Below are 14,408 nucleotides of genomic sequence, written 5' to 3'. Positions count from 1 at the left end.
AGTCCTCTGAAAGAGCCACCCCAATCAAACCTCCAAGGGACCACAGCCCTGACAATGTTTTGACTACAACTGCCTGAGAGACTCTGAGCCAGAACCACTCAGTCAAGCCATTCCCAAATTCCTAACCCATTGGCACCTTAGATTAATAAATGTTTATTGTTTTAAGCTATTAAGTTTTGAGGTAATTTGGTACACAGCAATTGATAACCAATACACATCCCAAAGGTGAGATGGGAGATGGGAGGAATCTCATAAAACGGTTTTCTGTACAAGGAACTTTCCTTTTTTTCTTAATTGAAGTATAGTTGAGTTAGAATATTGTGCTAGGTTCAGATGTATTGCAAAGTGATATATATATAGATATATAGATATATATATCTTTGATATATATCTATATATCTATATATATAGATATATGTTCTTTTTCAGATTCTTTTCCCTGTAGGTTATAAAATATTCAGTATAGTTCCCTGTGCTATACAGTAGGTCCTTGTTGGTTAACTGTTTTATGTATAGTAGTGGTATATGTTACAAGGAGCTTTCATATCATTTACTACCCCTTTCCACTGAGGGTGTCACATCCTAATGGCTCATTTGCTTTTCTATCCCCCAGATAAACTGTGGGCCCTGGAGAACAGGGGCTTGACAAACTCATCCTTAAATTAGCTGAGTTCTAAGGATAGGAGCTTAAAGGTGCCGGTAGTCTAAAATTCTTTATTTTGGGGGTTCCCATCGTGGCTCGGGGTTAGTGAACCAACTAGCATCCATGAGGACATGGGTTGGATCCCTGGCCTCCTTCAGTGGGTTAAGGATCCAGTGTTGCCATGAGCTGTGGTGTAGATTGCAAATGTGGCTCAGATCCCACATTGCTGTGGCTGGGGCGTAGGCTGGCAGCTGCAGTTCCAATTGGATCCCTAGCCTGGGAACCTCCATATGCCGTGGGTGTGGCCCTAAGAGGCAAAAAGACAAAGAAAAAAAAATTCTTTATTTTTCTATAACTCACCAGAATATCTACTTTGGGCATCTGTTCTGAGGGTAGCATCCACAACCAGTTTGGGGGACCCTCTACCTCTCAGGTCCTGTTTTTCTCAGCTTCTTCCATGCCCCCGTTGGGTTGTGGGAAATACTTGGTTGTCTGTACCCTGCAGGATGTAGGCAATGCTGCCAGCTGTTCTCAAATCCTCTGGGACCCGACAAGGTTTGTTACTTCCTGGTCTCTTCCTTGGAAAGGAGGCCCATCCAGGCTCTTGCCTGCCATGATTTGCTCGATGAACCAGCAGCTCAATGCTTTTCTCCCCATGAGAAAAAATGAATTGCCCTGAACTCCTAATTATAAAAATGTCAGCCAAGGACGCTTTGAGATTTTGTTAGCTATAAACCTTAACCTTTCCAGGAAAGGAGATCACTGTTCCTGTCTGCCTTCACTTTCCCTGCAGCTTGAGGATCTGTGTCAGCAACTATGGCTCCCAGGATGGTACATATTTTCAGAAGGAACAAATATTATGATTGATTAGTAGTGCTGTCTGCATAAGAGAGGGATGGAGAGAGGGAGAAAGTAAATATAGCTATGCTATATTTACTAACTCTGACCCATACTTTTTTCTTTTTTTTAAACATCAGACGGGTAATGTGCCAGTGTTGTAACAAGATTTGCAGGAGGCACATGTCACTCAACCATGTGAACACCCAACTGTCATGCTCATGAACTACAAAAGGATCCTCTGACTCATACTTGTGATGTTACCCTGTTACTTCTCCAATATGGAGAAACAGGCCATTCAGTGGCCAAAAGTCTCCCATCCTTCTAGGAGGCCCAGTTGCTGATACTGTCCTACAGCTAGCTGGCCTGGAAGGGTGCTGCCTGGATGCAGCCTGGGTAGTAGCATTCTTTTTGTATCAACAGCAATGGACTTAGTGTTAGTATTACCTGGGACACTCTGTGCTAGAGGTGAATCAGTATTGATGTCTGAAATGGCCAATGAGACAGGATCTCACTGAAGGTCCAGGCAGCAAGTCCAAAGGTGCTTTCATTACCTAGCATCCTGGTGGAGGTGCATGCCTGTGGGACAGGACAAATCGCACAGGTCCTGCCATTTCACTGATTCCTCGGATGAAAAGAAAACAGGCGGCCTGGCCTCAAGAACTCGAAGTTGCAAGGGGAAAAAGAGCAATTCCAGCCCATATCCTCTTTCTTGCATGTGCTGGCCCTACTGCAGTGGGCTGCCCATTGAAGGTTTATTGACTCTTGCTTCTGCTAACAGGTCACAAAAAAAAAAAAAAAAAAAGTCTTGGAGTTGCCATTGCAGCTCAGTGGGTTAAAAACCCGACTAGCATCTCTGAGGATGCAGGTTCAATCCCCAGCCTCACTCAGTGGGTTAAAGATCTGGTGTTTCTGTGAGCTGCAGTGTAGGTCACAGACGTGATTTGGATCTGGCTTTGCTCTGGCTATGGCCTAGGCTGGCAACTGCAGCTCCAATTCTACCCCTAGCCTGGGAACTTCCATATGCCACACATTTGGCCCTAAAAATTGGGGGGAAAAAAAAAAAGAAGAAGCGTTAATCTCTGGGCTTTAAATAAGAAAATGGCAGCACTCTCTGAAGGTGGTTGGCAGAGCTCTACTTGTCCCCAGTGGCAGCAAAGACTGAGTGTTTTCACCCTGCAGGGCTCTCGGGGACCCCTGGGGGAGGGGCACGCTTGGGGAACAGCAGCCAAGAGAAAGCTGCTGAGGGCCAAGCTCTGATGATCTCCAGTCCTAACTCACTGCAGATCAAAGCATCCTCACTGCATCCAGAACATATAAATATTGAATACGGCTGCTGGGAAGATTTGAGATCCTTAAAGGAGTTAAAGGGAGGAGGAAGAGTTCAGCATAGAAGATGGTATCAGAAAATGCTGACCTTCAGCTAAGAGCTAATACACAAGTCAGCAACAAAAGGGTGAGCACGGATTCTATCAGGCAGAGCTTCTATCCCTGGCTTAGAATGTGCACATGCATTACTTCCAAGGTGTAGCTGTGCAGGAATTTGACTGTCTGGGTCAGAACAACCAGGAGGAAGAAAGCGATCACTCTCTAGTTTCATAAAGTCTCCTCCTTTACCTGCAAGTCCAGCCTGTTAGCCCGAGGCTTCTTCTGCAGTGGAGAGCTATCCACCCCATCCAGGGGCATGTGTGCTCAGGGAAGGTCATTCTCTGAGGAACCCCAATCGGTTGGAGTTATTTTTGCTAAGAAGCCTTCCCAACAGCCCAAATCTGGCCCCGCCCACTGCACCGCCATATGCCCCATTGCCCTGGTCTGCCAGAGCACACGTGAGGCTGGCTTGTGTGTGTGTCCACCTCTCCCATGAGACCACAGACGGGGCAGATGGTGCTTTACTTGCCATTACGTCTCTTAGCAAAGTGCCCAACATGCAACTTGCCCTGGGCAAGTACTGAATGAATACTTGAGAAAGAGTGTCTGTGGGAGCCTCAAAGGGAGCTGTGCTGAAGAGCTGCTTGGGGGCAGCCCCCCACCCGGCAGGTGCCTCTGAGTTCTCAGGACTTCTGGCTCATTGCTGGTACCGCCTGAGATATTAGCCATGGATGCTTCTCTTGCAAAGGCTGAGCCCCAGGCTTTTTCACCTGACCCCTGCCCTTTCCTAGTGGTACCCACCAATCACCCAGCCTGTCTGCCCTGGAGCACAGCATATCCAGGAGACCAATTTCGAAGCCAAGAAACTCTCCTTCTGCAGTGTGGTGATTCTAGGCACACGGTGGGTGGGACTTCCACTGCCTGGTGTAGAGGTTTTTCGTTTTTTTTTTTTAATTTTTAAAAATATGCATTTATTAAATAAAATACAATTTGTGTAACTTTAAATAGTGCAAATACTTTTATAACTTTTAAAATGAAAAGGTAAATGGTGATTTTTTTAATTTAGTTGTTTATTTTTTATTTTATTTTATTTCTTTATAGTCACACCTGTGGTATAGGGAGGTTCCCGGGCTAGGGACTGAATTGGAGCTGCAGCTGCCGGTCTACTGCCTGGTGTAGAGTCTCTCCCTGGGCTTGCCCACCTCTCTCACTATCTCTGGCTGCTCTAAGCCCATACTCATAGGGCATTTTGTCTTTCTTAGTATTTCCCTTAGTTACTTTCCTTACCAGAGGCTGAGCTCTCACTCACTCCTTTTCTCTTTGTAGTTTCCTGGGAATGGTGGTCAGAGTGCCTAGGTTTCCAGCTGAAATTGCTCTGCTTGCAAGCCCCTGAGAGATGCTGTAACCTCACTGACTCCCTGGTGTTCATAGTCCATCCTCCCCAGTTCTCCACTCTCTACCTTCCAGCCTCTTCTTTCTTTCTTTCTTTTTTTTTTCCCCCAAGGCCACACCTATGGCATATGGAAGTTCCCAGGCTAGGGGTTGAATTGGAGCTGCAGCTGCCAGCCTATACCACAGCCAGAGCAATGCAGGATCCGAGCCAGATCTGTGACCTACACCACAGTTCAGGGCAACACAGGATCCTTAGCCCAATGAGTGAGGCCAGGGATTGAACCTGCTATCTCATGGACACTAGTCGGGTTTGTTACCGCTGAGCCGCAGCAGGAACTCCCCCTCCAGTCTCTTCTGAAAGCACAGCCCACTGAATGCCTGTGCTCAGGCCTCACATCCCATTAGGGTTCATCATCCCCAGACAAACTCTCCACAAATCCTGCCCTGCAGCTTCTTCACTCGGCCCCTTGGCCTCCCACCGACCCCACTGGACCCACACTCCTTCTCAGGCATTTGCCCAGGTCTCCCCTCACTTTACTGATTTGAAGGAAGAGCCTTACAGTTTCACACTGTCACCCTCCTCTGTCCCCACTTGCTCTTTCTATGACAAGGTTTCACAGCCCTTGAGGAGGTGAGCAGGAATTTACAAAGAGGACAAAGGGAAAATCTCATTCCAGGAAGAGGAAGAAGCCAATACAAAGGCTCCAAGGAAGAAAGTCAAATGAAACCGGGACAGCCAGAAACCTGGTGTGACCTGAGGGGACAGGGTGGGGTGGGGTGGGGAGAGGTGAGGGTGGTGGTGGAAGGCCTTGCCTTGACAAGGATTTTATGGGAATCATCAAAATATCTGTGGTCAAGAGTTACTGATTAGCTCTATGTTTATAGTTGTTGTTCCTCTTATTACAGACAAAGGGCTAATGTCCTTGATAAGTAGAGTTTGAAATTGATAAGAAAGTTGATGAGGAAAATTAATGAGAAACCAACTGACTTTTCTTTCTTTTTTTTTATTTATTTTTTGTCTTTTCTAGGGCTGCACCTGCGGCATATGGAGGTTCCCAGACTAGGGGTCCAATCGGAGCTGTAGCCACCAGCCTATGCCAGAGCCACAGCAACACAGGATCTGAGCTGTATCTGCGACCTACACCACAGCTCACGGCAACGTGGGATCCTTAAGCCACTGAGCAAGGCCAGGGACCAAACCCGAGACCTCATGGTTCCTAGTCAGATTCGATAACCACTGAGCCACGGCGGGAACACCCCCAACCGACTTTTAAAAATAGCCAATAACAAAGTTCCCAGGTGGTACAGCAGTTAAGGATCTGCCATTGTCACTGCTGTGGCTTGGGTTGCTGCTGTGGCACTGTTTGAATCTCGGTCCCCAGAACTTCCACAGGTCTTGGGCCCAGCCAAAAAAAAAAAAAAAAAAGCCAATAACTCTAGAGAAGAATGAGCAAAAGATACAATCGTGAGTTCACAGAAAATGAAATACAAATGGCTCTTAAACATAAAAGATGTTCAACCTCACTCAAAATACAAGAAATGTAAATTAATACTTACCGAGATTCCATTTTCACCTATTCCATTGGCAGAAGTCCCAGAATTTGATAACTCTGTTGGCATTCTCAATCATTGCTAGTGGAAGTGTAAATGAGCTCAACTCCAGTGGAGGACAGTTTAGCAATATCCACCCAAGCTATAAATGCTTATATCCTTGACTTCTACTTCCGGGATTTTACCATAGAGATATACCTCATACGTGTGAAATAATGTATATACAGGGTAATTAATTACAACATCATTGAAATGGTAAAATATAGGAAGCAGCTTAGTGAACATCAATAGGGTACCATTAAACTGATGATGGTTTAACCATGCACCTGTGAAAAAGAATGCCTATCCTCTCTGTCCTGACAGGCAAGAATTCTGAAACACCCAAAACAGTCATAAGTGGTTAAGTAAAAGGCAGACCAGTGTATATTGTTGGTACATTTTGTAAAAAAAACAAGGGGGAGAGAAGAGAACATATATTTGCATTTTCTTGTAAAAGCATAAAGGAACTTGGGATGGGTCCAAAATGGCTGCCCAGGTGGAGGTGGGAGAGGTGTGGGAACCAGGCAGACAGTGGATGGGAGTAAGGAGAGGTTTCACTGTGAACCTTTTTATATTTTTTTGAATTTGAATCACGTGATTATGTACCCTACTCAAAACATTATCTTAAAGAATGCCTGTTTCCATAGTCTTTCACAATAGTTCTTCCATAGCCTAGCTGCCCAGAGGAACTGGCACCTGACTTATGACTCATGAACCATCTCTAGTGATCCTCAAGTGTGAAAAAATATCCTCCCCAAAGTCATAAATGTCTTTGGAGGGCAGCTGCCCTATATCACCCAACCGTAAGTCATTACAGTTCCTTTGTGGTTGAAAATGTGCTCCTGGAGCTCTGATTCATGTTTCTGCATTTTCCCATGTGCTTCTTTGCTGCTTAAGTCACCCTTTTTCAGGTGGTATTTGCTTGAATAAAGCCAGCGTCTGCCTTTACTCTGGTGTCTTTCTCCCTCAGGCGTCCCCTCCCTAGGGCGACCTTGCTGCAAAGTTCTGTGGGAACCGGTCTCTTCTGGTGCTTTACGATTGCTTTCCCAGACCCTGCATATCAAATGTGGTTGCCCAATTTGAACACCTTGTAAAAACATTTAAAATCACTCGGTGAAAATCCTTCAAACAAGGAGCAGCTGTGCTGAAGAAAGAGCCAGCTGGTTGCTCACCACTTTCTCAGAAGTGTGGTGGGAAGCTGGTGTTCAAGAATTCCAGGAGGTGAAGGAAGAGTCGCTCTGTGAACCTTTTGGTTGGGATAGGACTGCATGCAAAATGGCCCTCTCTTTCCCCAGCTCGTCCACAGAGTTGCCCTCTTCAGAAGGCAGGGTCAGAAGTTCTAGGCTTCCTTCTCTTGGCTTCATTGTTCTCTGGCTGTGACACCTGTCACTCAGATCTAAGCTAACTTACCACCCACGTATCTGCAAGCAGGTGCTAAATGAAAGATTTATAAGCTTAAGTCCAACCAGGTCAACTCCCTCCCCTGCTCCTCTTCCCTAAAGCTGACCTTTTGCAAGAGTTCTGTTCACCCGAGTGTAGCTCGTTTTATTCCCCAGATGAAAAAGCCCATAGCTGTGATTACGCCCTACCAAGCTACAATCTCCTGGCATACAGGGACCACTGGTTTTCCTTTTTGTTCCCCCAACACATGGCTGACTCTCCGTAAATATTTGTTGTATAAACAAAGGAATGAGTGGTTAAGTGGATCTCTAACACTTGCTGTGTATTTAGATCAGATCTTACCCAATAGAAATTTCTGTGATAGTGGAGACGTTCTCTAGCTATGCTGTCCAGCACGGCAGCCACTAGCCACAAGGGGTTACTGAACACTTGCATCCTGGGGAGCTGAATTTCAGATTTTTAATTAATTTGATTTAAAGGGTCCCATGTGGTTCGTGGCTGCCATATTGAATGGTACAGATTTAGATTGTTGGCTATATAATCTGATCATCCACGTTGATAAAATAAACCCTGGCGCTTTCTCAAGTTAACTCCTCTTATTTAACATGGCCAAGAAACTTTCAACAACAGTTTTAGAAGCAGTGAAAAGGCGTATTAGTACTTTTCATGGCACTTGTCATCATCAACACAGCAAATGGAAGCCAGAAGGAAGAAGAGTGAATAGAAATTGGTTCTTCTCGCTTTTTTAAAAAAAGTCTTGGGTTCTCCTGAGAGTGCAAATGGCAGCTACTCAGTTTACGACTCACCTAAGAGCCACCCCTCTATGATGGCTCCAAGCCCCCACCAACCGTCTAGGCATAGAGTCAGGGTTGAGTCTGAGGGAAGAGTGCCATGTGGTGAGTCATCCTTACCATTTCTCAGAACAGGTGTTCTTTAGGGAGCCTTGCCTGTGGATGCCCCACCCAACCTGCCTTTACCTGCAGGGGTGACTATAGCCTGAGGACAGGCCTAGGCTTCATTTCTGTTCAGTGTGGAGTTACCGGAGACTTGTGCTCAGAGACCCCACAAGGATCCAGGGGTGGGTATTGTGGTCTGGCCACTTGAATGGAGGCTGAAGTACCAGTGGCAACTTCAGCAAATTTAAGGCCAAACCTGGACCCTTTCTTGGGTGCTTGGTCCCACTGGTTCCATCCATTGTCACCCTGGCAGAAAGCAGACCATGTTCTCATGCTCTCATGCTCTCTGGAGAACCTGGGAGACCTCAGTCACAGCTGAAGTGATGGCTGCACTTGTGTGTGTCTACATGTATGTGTGCGATCCCCTAGGTGCCACTGTCTTCTAATGGATGGGACAGGACAATCTCTACACCCAAGGTGAGCAGCACTTGCTTCTCCTGCTGAACGAAAATAGTTCCTTTGCTTCTTGGGTTAGGAAATGTCCACAGAACAAGTCATGAAAGTGCCTGTGACACCAAGGTCACAAAGCCAGATCTCCCAGAGCATCCTTTGCTCTCATCCCTAGGGGATAAAGACAAAGGTACATGCCACTCAGTGCTCTGCAATCCCACACCAGCCTGCTTGCCACCTCTCATTTGGAAGAGTAAAAGACTGCAGTGCTGGGTCCCTGACACAGCAGAACTCTCGAGCTGCCTGAGGCCCAGGGCAGTGTCTGGGCACAGTCTTAGGTTGCTGGTGAGCCATCTTCTAGAGCCTAGAATTGTTTCAACATATCTAACACACCCTACAGGCCTAGCAGGCAGGGTGGGGGAAGCCCAAACTGTATATGACACACAGGAGAAGCTCTGGTTACCAGTTGCACAAACAATGCCTCATTCAAGGGCTCAGGTAAGTGTCAGGGTAACTTGTCACTCCACACTAATGCACCTCGCCCTTCCCTCCCTCTGCTTCTCCTCCTAACCTCATCTTCCAAATCTGGGGGGGTGGGAGCCAAGCCTAGGTTTGAAAAATTGGTGTCCAGAAACCCAATTACTATAAGAATAATGTTCAATCTACTGTCACCTAGTCATTTGAGCCTTTGTTCTTGAAATCCCATCCAGCTGTGTCTAAACAACCTATGGTTTCCATCACTGCCCTACTTTTTCAGAGCTATGCATCCCGGCAGATGGTGTGGCATTTTCTGAGTCAAGTGTGACTGAAAAGGCTGGTGTGAATGGATCACCTTGACCATTCTAGAAGACTTCTTTTAAGTTCCCTGGAGAAGGATTCTGTCTCAGACTTTTCCTTGGGATATTGAAGGTTACTACCTACAAAAACTATTCCCTGAATAAAGAACACTTATTTGGGGCAAGGCTAGCTCTGTGTAGCATTTTAAATGTTGAGAGCTGGAGGAGAACTTAAAGATGACAACTTCATTTTTAGAGTGAAGAAGACAATACCAGAGAGGTTAAGTAACTTGGACAAAGTCACTCAGCTTATAGACAGAGCTAATAGAACCTTGAAAAGCCAACTGTCAAGTCTTAAGGCATTAAGTCAGTGAGTTGAGGTTGACTTCAAATGGGAATGGGGAACTTACTCTGGACTTCTCACTTAGAAGAAAGGGTGTGGATTCAAAATTATTCTAAATAATTTCCCCCTCTTTTTCCAGTATCAGATTCTTTAAATCTTATCATATCTTAAAAGCAGGATGATAATGTGTCCTCTCTTTTACCATAAAATGTTTTGCTTTCCCAACCTCTGCCCCCACTTTAAATTGTGCAACTGGATTTATGTAATTCAGGATTCACTTCATTAACTGAATCTGGTCATAAAGGAAGATCTAAGTGAAAGTCTTGCTGCCCAAATGGCAAGTAAAGCCAGCTTAGACCCATCTTTACGTCTCTAAGGCTCTAGATGATTCTATGCATCAAAAGATGTTGAGACCTCTTGGGAGGATGACCTCCAAGGTTGAACTGGGGTCAAGGCTTGCTCTTCCTTTTCTCCCTGAAAATATGCCTGTCAGCTTTCAGGAGATGTGGACTGCTGTGGTATTGAGATGACGATGGGCGGCTGATACCTTCTTATGACTTAAGTAAGTTCGGTCAAGGGAACCCCTTTGAACTAGGTGGCAGAGATAGCCAAAGCCAGTTGCTGTAGAAAAGGATCCACTCAAGGTGAGTGAAGGCTCTCCTTTTTTGTGAGCCAGATGTGTCTCTCTCCTCCATCTTATCCTGGAAATGCAGGGGTCAGAGCATCTCAAAGTAGAGTCTGGTAAAAGGATCGGTTAATGTTTTCCACAAGGTTCTTTATAGAAGTTTTTTACTTGTCCTGCTAGAGGTCATTCCAGTTCTGTTTATGAAATAGTTGCTACTTAAGAATCTGGCTGTCATCCATCCTCTATGTCAGGCCAGTTTTGTGGTGGGAATCCTGTTTTTCTGGAGATGTCAGGGCTATAAACTGGTTTCTTGGGCTGATGGCTCATGTAGCCTACCAATCTAGCCCTGTAATCTGTGCTATTTGTATTACTCCCTCAACAAGACTGTGCATTCCTTGAGCCCAAATAACACAGTTTATGTTTTCCCTAATTCTCTGTCTGGTACACAGCCTAAACACATTGTACATATGAATAAGCACTTGCTTTGTGTTAGTAAAGGCTTAAATTAGGCAGAAACATATTTAGAGCAATATATATATATATATATATATATATATTTATATAGAATAAAAATTTGTAGTAAAAATATGGTGTTAGCTATTTAAGTCAGCAATGAGAAACAATTTTTTTTTAGAAAAAATGATCTTTGTAAAAGAATTTGATTCAAGTGTCCAAATTTTTTTCAATCAAGTCTCTAAAAAAAAGTGATAGAAAATGTTGCAGAGGGTGATAAGTCAGCCTAGAAGGTGCAAACTTGACATTCACATTTGTGAAGAAGCTGAACAACACCTCTGAAAACTTAAAACCAAAGAAAGGTTGAGAAATGTGACAGATATTGAACACCTCCCGGAGAGTAGATGGTTTGTCAGCCTCACGTGTATTGTAAGGATCGATTAGGCATAAATGTCAGGTGTGTGGACAGATAAGGAGATAAGGAGAAAGCACATTGCAAGAATGTCCTCCAGGAGCTGGATAGCCGTGGCTTGGATGTGACCAAGAGCCACCACGTGGCATCCTTTCAAAGGGGCTTTCATATTCCTGAGGCCGGACACTTGGGGAAGCTCAACCCCCAGAGGCAATTGCCAACAGAGAGCACCTGGAAATTAAAGGAGGCGTCTGGCTCCTGTCCTCTGAACTGAGTCGAAGGCAGAGTGGTGCTCGACCATTTCATTTTAAATTTTAAAAGCACAAGAGGCTGAGGCAGTCCCGACTACATCAGCCTGATGCACATGATTCACAGCTGTCAGGGCGGAAAGCGGGAGATGGGACTCAGGTTCTGGAAAGTAGCACTTTGCTGGAAGATAATGAGTAAGAATAGCTAGCATTTTTAAGTCCAGATTTTTCAGCCCTGGAAGGTTCTGTGAGGGGGAGGAGCCTGAGGAAGTTTGAAAGAAGGAATTGTTCTACTGTCTTGGGTGCTGGTAGCAAATTAAAAATCAGCAATAACACGTGCACTTAAATCATTCCATTGGGCTAGAGAAGTTTTAGCCCAAGGTCGCTTATTTCCATTTCTGAATAAAATTATCTAAGTTGTTGCCTTAAATTTTTCAGATGTGTTTTTGAACTGGACTTCGGCCACGCTGTCAGGCAAGCATTCAGGGAAATGTTATTAGCTTTGGAAACAGTTCCTTCTGCAAGGACCCTCTAGGTCTGGAGGAATTAATCCATCTCCTGAAGCTCCTCTTTGGGCCTGGAGACCTCTGTGTGCCTCTGACTTGCTTTTGTCCTGGTTTCTGTTGAAGCCCACTGAAGTCCCCCACCTTTGCTTTTCTGGAGGACTCTCCCAAGTCTGGGGACAACGACAAACAAGCAAAGCTCAAACCAACAAAAACCCACACATGGAGTTGGATGTCTGTGTTTGGCTGTTGCTTTGAGTATAGTAATGTAATGCCTTTCCTTAAAAAGGACATCTATTTTCAGTGATTACAACCAAAATTAACATAAGAAGATTTGATGTTAGAAGTAAGGGCCACAGCTACCTTAGCTCAAGCATGATGGGGATAGGCCCAGAGGAAGGTGTGCTCATGGCCGTGACTCCTGGGCTCACTACCCATCCCATGGGAACAGATACCCCCATTCTTTTTTTTTTTTTTTAAATAAATATTGTTTTTTTGTTGTTGTTTTTGTTTTGTTTTTTTGTCTTTTTGCCATTTCTTGGGCTGCTCCCGCGGCACATGGAGGTTCCCAGGCTAGGGGTCCAATCGGAGCTGTAGCTGCCAGCCTACGCCAGAGCCACAGCAATGCAGGATCCGAGCCATGTCTGCAACCTACACCACAGCTCACGGCAACGCCGGATCCCCAACCCACTGAGCAAGGGGCAGGGATCGAACCTGCAACCTCATGGTTCCTAGTCGGATTCATTAACCACTGCGCCACGACGGGAACTCAAGATACCCCCATTCTTAAGCAGAGTGGAGCCATGTAAGATCAAAAGCAGCAGGGACTTGGTTCTTGTCCACAGGTACTCCATGCAGAGACGTGGAGCCCCAGAGGCCCCTGATGCAGGTTGAAGAGGGCTCAACCAAGTACCTGTGGCTTTTTGGGGTCATATCTCATCAGACTTAGACATTTGGTGAGTGCTAGATATATACTCATTCCAAGAGTGGTACTGAGAATGTCCCCTTTGGTCTCAGAGGGGAAAGAAATTCCAAGATGTATATGTTTCATGTTTAACAACTGGCTCTGGGGTGGGAGTAGGGAGGGAGTCCTGGTTCTGCATCCTTTGCCAATTTCTGTGGTGTAAATACTCCCCACATGGCCATTTCAAGCTAACAACATGAAGTCAACTGGCTTGCAAAATTTCTGATTATCCGTGGGCTCTTGAGAGTAAAGACCAACTCTAGCTCCCCATAGGCACTAGCCTGGCACAGGGTTAATACAGCTACCTGAAGACACAGAACACTGGCTTCAGAGCTAGACAGACCTGGAGAGGCCCTCTGGCCCAAGCACATGGGAGGAGTGTGGCTTGGGCTCTTAGGTAAGCTTCTTAAACCTTCATATACTTAGTCAAAAAACCAGGGTGAATATCCATCATCATTCTTTCAATTGTGAGTGGCAGAAACCATCTAAAGTAAAGAGAAAAAGAGGAATTTATTGGCTCATGGATACAATCAAGGGATTGGAGCATTATGGGGTGTGTTCTTTCTGTCTTCCTCTGTTTGTCAGCGTTTTTCTTTCCCAAGGGTGAGGACTCAGGCTCAACAACAATTTCAAATTTTTATTCTCATGGTTGAGTGACCAAAGATGAGCAGCTCTTTCCTTGCTCCACTTTGGGACATCCCAGGCTTGGCCACCTATTGTGTCACGGTGGGTCACGTGTCCATCCCTGGAGCAGTCTCTGTGGCCAGGTTGATGGAGGACCATGACCAGCAGCCCCCACTCTACCTTGTGGTTCGAATCAGTATTGCCCAGAAGAAGATGCCATTTTGAGCAGTCCCCACCCTCAATGGCTACCTTGGGGTCATGCATTTATCTTGATGGTTTGTTGTGAGCCTGGAATAAGATGATGAGTGGAAAGGGCTGCCCTGTGGTAGGGATTCAGTAAGTGTTGGTTCCAGACTCACCCCCTCCCATCCTTCCTGCTTTCTCCCACTGAAGTCTCAGTGAAACTCTACAGGATGGACCACAGGCCTCTGATCCAGGTCAGGCTCACCCACTCCACGTGTTAGAAACAGCCCAGCACACTTCGCTATCCACCTGTGCAGAAGAACCAGACTGCATAGCCCAGAATGGGGAGGTATGAGACCAGACTGCATAGCCCAGAATGGGGAGGTATGAGACATGGGCATCAGTGTGTCCCCACCATCTTTCTCAGCATCATTTTCTTCAACCTCCTTGGCCACTGATTTAAATTCTGGGTTCTGTTCTTAAAAAGCTTTGCTCTCGGTCATTGTGAATTTTATGTGAATTACAGTCATGTCTTCTAGCAGTGAGAAGACTAGAACACTCTCCCAGTGCCTTGGCTCCTAGCAATTCACACACTCCTCCAGCTGCCAGCCACTGGTGCTGGTATTTTGCTGTCCAGGAGCTCCTCTTCACCCTGGAGTGCCCTCTGCTATCTGACAGCAGCTGAGAGTGCCTCCTGGGA

General features: G+C 45.7%; 1 non-coding gene across 1 annotated transcript; it reads right to left on the bottom strand.

Annotated features, from left to right (window-relative positions):
- Positions 1–1,614: 1,614 nt before the first annotated feature.
- On the bottom strand, positions 1,615–1,718 carry LOC125130176 (small nucleolar RNA U13). The gene has a single exon (XR_007135676.1). It is a non-coding gene; the product is annotated as a small nucleolar RNA U13 (small nucleolar RNA).
- Between the last annotated feature and the right edge of the window lie 12,690 nt (positions 1,719–14,408).

The sequence above is a fragment of the Phacochoerus africanus genome, chromosome 6 (genome assembly GCF_016906955.1).
Source record: "Phacochoerus africanus isolate WHEZ1 chromosome 6, ROS_Pafr_v1, whole genome shotgun sequence".
Lineage (NCBI taxonomy): Eukaryota > Metazoa > Chordata > Mammalia > Artiodactyla > Suidae > Phacochoerus > Phacochoerus africanus.
This window is presented reverse-complemented; position numbering and strand designations above follow the sequence as displayed.